The 9,821-nt window shown below is 39.4% G+C and overlaps 2 pseudogenes; both read right to left on the bottom strand.

Annotated features, from left to right (window-relative positions):
• Positions 1 to 4,278: 4,278 nt before the first annotated feature.
• LOC101642714 lies at positions 4,279 to 5,062 on the bottom strand (annotated as a pseudogene).
• Positions 5,063 to 7,748: 2,686 nt separating this feature from the next.
• On the bottom strand, positions 7,749 to 8,968 carry LOC101643022 (annotated as a pseudogene).
• Positions 8,969 to 9,821: the final 853 nt, after the last annotated feature.

Raw genomic sequence — 9,821 nt, 5'->3', positions numbered from 1 at the left:
ATAAGCAAAGCCAAAGCAGGGCAGGCCAGCCTTAAAGTCTTCAGCAATATGGACTAGTTCACAGGCTGAAAGATCTTCTCTTTATCTGGTAGGCTTCGGATCAACTCAATGTAGGCTACCTCAGTTAGCCTCACCAGGGTGCCCATTGGTCGCCCTGCCTTTAGACGATGGCCCCATCACAAATTCTTAACAATAACTATCCCCCTTGTGCTAGGTCGTGAACTTCAGACCAGTCAACACACTCTCATCTGCTTCTCTAATTCCTCTAAACCAGGTCCAGGGTTGTCAGTGGCCAGACTCAATCCATCTCTCTGTCGATGCTTTTCTCCCACTTCCACTCAACAAGTGGATTCAGTTGGTCATCTAGCACGCATTTCAGCTTGCCCACAGACTCCGTTTGACATTCAGTCCTATAGAGGAGTTTTCTTCATGGTTTCAGATTTTTTTCAGCTTCTGACAAAATTCAAATATCCAAGGAATTCCTTTTTTTTTTCTTCCTTCAATCTGTCAACAGTCCCCTAGGCAAATCTCTTGTAGTGCAAATGCCCTGAGTACTCCAAAGCACTGTGTGCTGTTTATCAGTTCAGAGCTTTTTTGCAGGTGTGTCCTAACCCACTTAAAGACTCAAATTTTAATGGCTCCAGGCAAGTGTGTTTACAAGCTCTTTATTTCAATACTTCCCAATAATCATTTCTCTCAATCATTGTATCAGCAATAATAAGCAAAAGGAATCAGTATAAACAAAGTAGAATCAGATACTAAAATCAATTCTTAAAACAGTCAAGTTCAATCCTTATTTAGTTTATCTTAATCCTTACCTAAACTATTGCATTGATACAAAGTATGGGATTAGGCCTCTGTCAGCATCAAGCCAGAGCCAGGCTTTCTGTCAGCCATTTTGACCTTCTGTCAGCATTTTCACTAAGTATATCTGAAATTCAGTGATTTCTACCCCTGAGCTCGAAATATACATGAACAGCATTCATTTTCGTCATTTAACACAGGTATAACCAAAGACTACAACTAAACAGCATAATCAAAGCTTTAACTTCCCATTTTCTTTCCAGAAAACAACCCAGTAAACAGCATGGGCATATCTAACCTCTGGCTAGCCATAGAAGAAAAAGTACCATGAGGCAGAGGTCAAACAAAGATTCACTCTCCATTTTTATGATTTGTTTCCCTAACACCCCACTCTCAGTGCACCATTATGTGTTAGTCTTGGTAGACTAGAGAAGCAAATTTATAGATACTCATATGTGTATATGCAAGAGCAATTGAATATTGAGAAAACATCCCAGTCCAGATGAAGTCCATAAGTCCGATATTAGACCATATGTCTGGTACCAGTCTATAAATCCTCTTCAGACCCACAAAACACATGCAATGACACCAAATGCAGGAAGCACACAGGCCAGTGGGTGGAAAGTCTGGTGGATCCAGTGGCAGTAGACATAACTCAGCACTGGCAGGGGTCTCAACATGGCTCTTTCAGCTACCAGGCTTTAGTGTAGCTCCATGTGTGTTGTCAGCAAGCATGTCTCACAGGGACTGAGCCTGTGTCCCACCTCCAATGAGCTAATTATCTCCTTAGCACCTCCAAATGAGGTCATCAAGCTGTGACGCGATTCACAGGCCAAACTCCACCCCTTCACTCGTCTCTAATTCACAACATTATTTAACTACCACACATATCATTATCAGTGACTCTCCTTGGAGAAGAAAGCTCTTCCTCGGTCATATTTTGAGTACCTTTTGACTCGAAGAACTCATTTTCTGACACTATCTCAGGTCTACTGGTATTCAGGAAATGTTTAGTATCTGACAATGTTTCATTGTTATCTAAAAGGTTTGAAGTGGCTAATTGCTACTGAATGGACAACTAATTCCTTCTTAGTAGGCTATTTTAAGTCTGGAAGTAGCCCTGGTGATATGGTCGTACAGATTGGGCTACTAACTGCAAAGTCAGCAGTTTGAAACCACCAGTGCTCCAGAAAAAAGCTGGGCTTCTAATCCTGCAAAGAGCTCCAGTCTCAGAAACACATAGGAGCAGCTTTAACCCAACTCTGAGGGTTAACATTCCCTAGATGGTGGTGAGTTTTGAGTGAGTTTTTAGTCTGGAAGCTCTTCAGACACTAGGACTTAGGCTATCACAAAAGAATCAATACGGATTGTATATGGAGGTCTGAAGTAGTAACATGAGGTGGGAAATTCATAAGGGAAATGAGCTATTTTAAAGGGGAGAGACATACATGCATAGTGTGAGAACAGTGAGCAAATGGATTTGCTAAGTCACATTTATTTTTAAATTGTGTAGTGATAGTGGAAGATATCCCCTATTGTAAGTTTTTGCTTTTAAAACCATCTGAATTGATTTTTTTCCAGGTTTAAAAAAATATTTTTACTCACGAAGGTATCTAATAAAGTACAGTGTGTATGGATTCTGGTTTAGAAACATTCCAATTTGCATTTATCTCTAGCTATATATGTGAACAAGGGTAAACCACCTATCATCTCTGTTGCTTGATTAACTGATTTTTTATAGTGAAAATTATGCTGTGTAGGCTCTAAATTTGTTATGGGAATGGAATGGAACAATTTGCAGAAATACTAAAGAAATTGCCTCCACAGAGAACTTTTTAGTAATTCTATTGTTGTTATGATTTGAATGTTTATGCCCCATTCATTGTCCTCTTAGAGATAGACATTATCTCAATAAGCACTTACTATTATTATTAATTTGGTAGTCAATCATTTTTTTTTATTGTTTTATTAGGGGCTCATACAACTCTTATCACAATCCATACACACATCAATTGTGCAAAGCACATTTTACATTTATTGCCCTCATCATTCTCAGAACATTTCCTTTCCACTTAAGCCCTCCGCATAAGGTCCTCATTTTTCCCCTCCCTCCCCGCTTCCCCCTCCCTCATGAGCCCTTGATAATTTATAAATTATTATTTTGTCATATCTTGCCCAGTCCGACATCTCCCTTCACCCACTTTTCTGTTGCCCGTCCCCCAGGGAGGAGGTCACATATAGTTCCTTGTAATCGGTTCCTGCTTTCCAACCCACTCTCCCTCGACCCTCCCAGTATCGCCACTCACACCACTGGTCCTGAAGGGATCATCTGCCCTGGATTCCCTGTGTTTCCAGTTTCTATCTGTACCAGTGTATACCCTCTGGTCTAGCCAGACTTGCAAGATAGAATTCGGATCACGATAGTGGGGGCGGGGAGGATGTATTTAGGAACCAGAGGAAGTTGTATTTTTCATCGTTGCTACATCGCACCCTGACTGGCTGGTCTCCTCCCTGAGACCCCTCTGCAAGGGGATCTCCAGTGGCCTACTAATGGCCTTTGGGTCTCCACTCCGCTCTCCCCCCATCATTCACTATGGTAAGATTTTTTTGTAGTCAATCATTTAATAGCCAACAGCAACTCCTTTCTCGGATCCTCTGACTCCTGGTGATGGAGGCCCTTTACTGTTGCCTCAATGGACCAGGAAGCCCTTTGGGACCCAGCTCTAATCCGCATCGTCTTGCCGCTGCTGCTCTTGCTGTAACAAACACCATCTGTGATGCGTACAGTCTCATCCTTCACCATGTCAGACATAAATCTGGAATGTTCTTTTCCAATTGTCTTGGGCACTTCTTTCTGTGTCTTAGCTGGCTCTTCAACACAGATTAATGGTCTGGGTAGAGTATGCTTTTTGTCTTTTATCTGACCATACCTCCAAGTCAATTGAAGAATGATACCCTAAATCACACCCTCTGGTAGAAGAGGTTTAGAGAAACACCCCACCCAAATTACATAACAAAGAACTCCCTCTAAAATGGGGTCATACCCCCAAGCATAGATTTCAGAATTATAATACATTACACAAGGAAGTATGAAAAGAAGAGCAATATTAATTGACTACATCTCATAACTGAATGCATAAATGTTACACCAACAGGGATCCTTTCTAGGAGTATCTGCTAGGTTCTATTTATTGTTATGGACATCAGGAGAGGAGAATTAACACAATTGAGTTGCTCTTGTTTTAATTATCTATTGAAGAAATCAAAAATTTAACTAACAGCTTTAATAATAAAATCAAACTTATTTCCAACAAATTTTAGAAGAGTGTTGAAAAAATAGAGAATTTACAGAAAACACGATCTACATATGCACTCAGTGGTACAGATTTAGTGACAAAGACCAGTACATGCTGGCATCTCAGAAGCGGTTCTCAAAGAGCTTTATTTTTCTTGGATTTTGGATGTTAAGTGGGTCTAAGATTCTTCTTCATCCTCAATCTTGGGAGACAAATAGGACTTTAAGTGTCCCATCTCAGCAATTGTGTGTTCTACAACAAGGGGTACATCTGCAGACATACTGAGTGGCACTATAAAAGAGAGTGGAGTTCCTCTTGTCAAGAAGTTCAGGTATCTGAGTGTAAAAGTTAGCTGAACTGGCTCTTCATCTCTATGGTAACAGCCTCCTCCACTTTATCAACATTGCTTGTTGGTGACAACTTCATAGTCCCATTTCTGAGCTCTCCACTTGCAGAAAATTTCACTCCATCTTTCACAGAGGAAATGACAACAGCATCTCCAATAGACTGAGGTCTTGGCAGACACGTGTGAATTCACCAGAAGGCATTTTTCCTTCTCAGCTATACTCCTGCTCTGGAATTCCAAGTTGGTCAACATCTAAATCCATCCACTTCATTTCATAGTCTGAAACGTTTTCTTGGTTTGGTGCTTCAAATACCAGTGGCAATGTTTCTGCATTATCTTCTGCCCTGGGTGTGATGATGTCTTCATTGCTAGCAAACGTTAGTATTTTGGACATGCTGGTGCGGTTCACGCCCATGGCCAGGTTGTGGTCACAGCAGTTGGTATCAAAGCCTTGGGAGCGTAGAGTGAGCTGCACCAGGGAGACATGGGGCGAATCCATCCTCTGTATGTTCAAGCCACTCTAGCTGATGTCCCAGCAGGCCTCATTGTTGAGATCCAGGTGAGCCTCCAACACTTTCTTAAGGATGGGACCCTGGACCAGGCATGCCTCAAACATGGTGGCAAAGTCACAATATGGCTACAAAGGGTGCAAAGTATAATGGTCTACCTGGCAGAGGCCTCTCAAGGATCAGAAAACCAGAAGTTGGAGAACCTGAGGAGCAGGACCAGCCTCCTGTGCCTGCAACCGCTGAGTCAATCCCAACATTTTATAGAGGATTTTTAAAAGAGCTAATTAGAAGGAATTACACAATTATCCCTAGGGAAAATTCAGTGATTTCATATGAAAACAAAAGGTTATAACATGAAAAAAATGGTAAATAGTGTTCAAGGCTCACAGATACTACTTTCAATGCAAAAATCTAAGTTAAATGGAATGTGAGAATAACTATAATAATATTACAAAACTTTACATTTGTTAATGATAATGGATTTTATGAACCTCATATTCCATCTTCCTCTTTTCTACAAATATAACAAGCAGAAATGTTCACTAATTTCTGAGAAAATAAAAATAATTTCCTAAGCACATGGATAATGACTGTAATTAATTAGAAGACATGGCTGGTAATAAACTGTGGTATCATCTGATTGAAGTAAATCAAAACATTTCATGTATTAGGTAGTATAAGGGAAGCCCACATTTTAGATATGGCTATATTTCTGACACCAAGAAAAATGAGCAGGGGAAAAAGAAAGCCACCTAATTTCTAGAGCCAAACAAAGAGAAAACATTGTAGGGAGAAGATTGCCAGAGCATGCTAACCAGAGCAGAGATTTGGGAATTACTGATGAAAATCACGAGTCATCACCCTATGTGCCACTGTCACAAAGAAGGAAAATGAGAAAGCAGAGTCAGGGCACAAGAGAGTTAGAATAGAAATGTAAATTAAATGTAATCATGCTATGTATTACCACCTCTGCTCCCGCACGGCTCAAAAACTCATTTCAGTATAAACACAGTGTTGGGCTGTTCCTTCTGTAAAAACTTGACCTCAAAAGGAACAAATGATCTACTTTCACGTCCAACGCTGACTCTTGAGTAAGAAAATATGATAGGAAGGGCATATCTGACACACTACTGCAATTCAAATGAACTCTTCAGATCTGAGAATATCACGGATCAGCCTGCCAGTAAACCTCTCTTATCGTTCCTCTTTGTCTTACCTCCTCTTGTCCCATCTGGACTGGTCTGCTCTCCTCTCTTACCTTATTTTTCTTTATCTTTTTGAAAAGCAGAAAAATAAAATATAACATTAAATTTTAGAGAAGCAAACCATTGGAAGAAAGGAACAAAGAAAGATAAGGAATTGAAAGCAACTTTCCCAGTTACAAATTGAGGGACAAGAAATGCAACATGCATTTTAAACATAAGTACAAATGCATTTATTCAGACAAACAGACTTCGATCTCCAAATGCAAAATTTAAACAGAACCTAGCCTGAGCTCACATGCCCTGTGTAAATCAGAGTCAATAACTGTTGAGGATCAGATACCAAAAGACTAAAATATTGAGTCTCCCCTCCCATTCTCAGGAATTGTAAGGCATCATGACATGGGAGATGCATGCAAATTAGATCTTTACTTTCTTTAAACTATGTTCTGTATATTGTGAATTAATATAAATTAATGGACAAGGAGCTGTTTAAGTCCTTCACATTCATTCACTTTTAAAATTTTAACAATTCTGATGATCTTTAATGCAACCCCTAACTAAATCACAAGAAATAAATCATATGATGATTAATCAAAATAACTTTCTTTTTCAGGCACAATGGTTTTTTCTAATTTTTGTTTTTCTATTTAAATCAATAAAAGAGAAATTGGGTCCTAGAAGCTGCAGTGGTCTAAGCAGCAGCAAATTAGTCTATTCTTCCTTTGTTGTTTTTGTTTAAATACGTTTAAATAATCACACTGCTGCCACACTTCATTTGCATGAATTTCTGCACCATACATATTAATTGTAGTAAAGTACCTCCCCTCTGGCCCCCACTGCCCCCATCCTAGGGGAAAAAAACCAAACTACTCTGGAAGATAATTTTCGCAGATATCTAACCAAATTTCGTTAAGTGGACTGTGACAAGATTATAGATGATATAAAAAATAACATCTTAACATTTAGCCATCAATGTAAGAAAATGGTTCGTCTATTATAAATTTTTGTAATTTTTAAAAATTAATATAGTCTACCCTCATCTGATGCTCAGAATTAAAGCAAAATGAACAGGAATGAAAAAGGGAATTGCAACTGAGTACTATGGCAGAACATCTTGCCAGAAGTATGAAGTATGAAGACAAAGTAGATACGAAATATCAAGTGCAGAATTTCATAGGACCAACAAGGTAACAGTCTACTGTTCTCACACAGGTGAAGTGGATTTTGCAATTACCAGTTGCATTAATGCACCAAATAAAGCCCCTAAAATTGATACTACAAGGCACCCCTTTAAGTTTCCCAGGCTGCAACTGTGTATAACTTTAAAATGGCTTTCTTAAATTTATTTATTTATTTATTAATCAATTTATTGGGGCTCATACAATTCATCACAATACATAGATCAATTGTATAAAACACATCTATACATTTGTTGCCCTCATTTTAAACATAACTTGAGGAAGGTGTTAAAAGTGGTGTAAAAGTATTCCAGATTTTGGGAGCGATGAAGAGGGAGACATTCAGAACCCTTCACCAAACCCCTCCCAACTTGATCATAGTGGATTAATGATGTGCTTTGTGGGTGTGATTAGTCAATGAGATTAGTCAATAACATCAGCTTGACGATCTTTCTTTCGGCACTAAATCCCATTGAGTTATCTGGTCCCCTTGGCTGACGGAGAACCATGAAGCGAGGAGCACTAGCATCATCCAGGGTGATGCTCTTCAAATGATTGACCAACGGATCAGGTCTTGGAGTGGCAACAGCTTTGGGGCCTTTGCAGACATGCCAAACACTACAGGTGCTGCATTTGCCAGTGCGCTGATTAAGAATCACCGAGAACTCCACTCCATCTCCTGCCTGTAACTCAATGCCATCCTGAACTTCCGTCAGGGAAAAGCCAAACTGATCTTTTAAACACTTGACTGTGGGCCTTAAGTCCACAGTCTGTACATTCTGGCCCCGAACACACAACTGGACCTTGTCACTCTCCCTTTCTGCAGGCAATTCCCTTTGTTGGCCATCCAAACTATGCTAAATGGATATACCTCACCTTTCATCTCCCCTTCTTCCACAATCTCAATCACTCCATGGTACTCATTCTGTGTTGGATCAGCACTCCTTAGGGGACGAATGACTTTACCAGGATAGTGGGATCAGCTTCTTCAGTAATACCATTCACTGAGTGTCTTTTACTCACTTTCTGTGCACTGACTTTGTTGCCTTTGCCTTTGGACAAGCTATTCTCAACAGTGTCTCCCAATTCCAGGCTAGTGACATCACCAGAGAATGCACTGTAATGGAAAAAGATTTCCTTATCTTGATTGGCTGTTTCAATAAATCCAAAAGTATCCTCAATATTGCCAAATAACCCAACAGCCTCTCAGAGTCGGAATTATGACCTAAAAGTCACACACAAGTTGCAATCTGCTGACCCGGACTCTTCTTGTCATTAATACTAAATTCAACCTTATCTTCTATTTGAGGAGAAGTAGATCTTTCCATATCTGTGGTTTGAAAAGCAAGAGTCAGTTTCACCCCACAAACATCATAGGCAATAATGCCAGCCTCAGCCTCCTTCTTTTGCCTTTATTTGGGTGGTGGTTTTGGGATTGGTAAAAAGTGGCTTATTTTTCTATAGTGCCCAGAAAATGATGATCAGAATGGGGATGGAACTAAACTGTGCCCTTGGGAAGTTTTTAAATCCTAATTGCAAGATTTCTTTGGGCAGAGAGCATATCAGGAACTACAGAGAACTCAACTTCATCGGCGATACGGAGCTGGTTCCTATCCAAAATTTCACTCATTTTACAAAACACCAGAGAATTCCAGAAATATGAATTGCCTAAGATGACATAAATAAAATAGAACAGGGTTTAAATCTGCTTGGACTAAGCACTAAGGCTGCTTGGACAGTTTTATTTTGCTCTTTACCATAATGATACAGAATATTGCTTTTCTGGTTGTGCTAAGAAGGAGTATACTTTGTTTTCTATTAAATCATGTCAAAAATACCAACCTATGAAATAGAAAATTGAGCTCACTCTCTAATTAAGCTTTTTTGCATGAAAGTGAAGCTGCAATGGTGATTTGTATGCCACATTCATCTTGATTCCCCACTATTTCTTTTCTAACCCAACTCTACTCTGAGGAGCTCCAAAGACACACAGAATGTAATTTGAAAGCCAATGACTCATAATTTCACTTTGGTTGTATACACAATTTAGAAATATTAGCTCTAAATAGGAGAGGAATCAATAGTTTGTTGGCAGAATTTTTGCCTTCTATGCAAGTGACCTGGGCAAGCATTATCCCTTTGTCTATAGTGATTGCTGAAGAGAACTCAGCAGAACTTCTATCCTAAGGCACACTGACCAGAAGAGATCTACTTCTGAAAATCAGCCAATTGAAACCTTATGAATCATAGTAGTTGATTTGCAACTGATCATGCTGATGACATAGGGCCAGGCAGCATTTTGTATAGGGAACTCCCTTGAGGGCAGCTAACAACAATCCTAGGGAGATTTAACTTAATCAATTTATTCACTTAGCAAACATGTAATAGTATCATTTTATAATTCTAAGGCTCAATAATAAAATTCAAATTATGAACATTGTCTGGAAGTCAAATAAAGGACAGAATTCTCAAAGTCTCTGATG

The sequence above is a fragment of the Echinops telfairi genome, unplaced genomic scaffold (assembly GCF_000313985.2).
Source record: "Echinops telfairi isolate 266 unplaced genomic scaffold, ASM31398v2 ScPeMD7_7469;HRSCAF=8507_0, whole genome shotgun sequence".
NCBI lineage: Eukaryota > Metazoa > Chordata > Mammalia > Afrosoricida > Tenrecidae > Echinops > Echinops telfairi.
The sequence above is the reverse complement of the archived record's forward strand: the minus strand, read 5'-3'. Positions and strand labels throughout refer to the sequence as shown.